Below are 371 nucleotides of genomic sequence, written 5' to 3' on the forward strand. Positions count from 1 at the left end.
AAAATAACAACATGATGATTTAGAACCACGGTACTTCCGTCCTGTGTGTACACACATCAGTACTAACTGCTACCTATCTACATAGCTTTCCATCATGCGCACGGACGCCTGCCCGCGTATTACCGCAATCAGCCGTACAAAAATTATCCCTGACCGACATCTATAACCGACCGACCGGCCGCCTGCTGCCTGTGATGATGGCTATCTACCTCTCTCTCTCTCTCTCTCTCGTCTCTCTCTCTCTCTCGTCTCTCATCTCTCTCTCTGCTTCTCGTCTTCTCCTCTCTCTCTCTCTATCTCTTATCTTCTCTCTCTCATCTTTCCTCTCATTTTTTTCTCCTCTTTCTCTCTCTCTCTCTCTCGACTTATTT

Source organism: Priapulus caudatus, unplaced genomic scaffold (genome assembly GCF_000485595.1).
Source record: "Priapulus caudatus unplaced genomic scaffold, Priapulus_caudatus-5.0.1 Scaffold3750, whole genome shotgun sequence".
In the NCBI taxonomy this organism is placed as follows: Eukaryota; Metazoa; Priapulida; class Priapulimorpha; order Priapulimorphida; family Priapulidae; genus Priapulus; species Priapulus caudatus.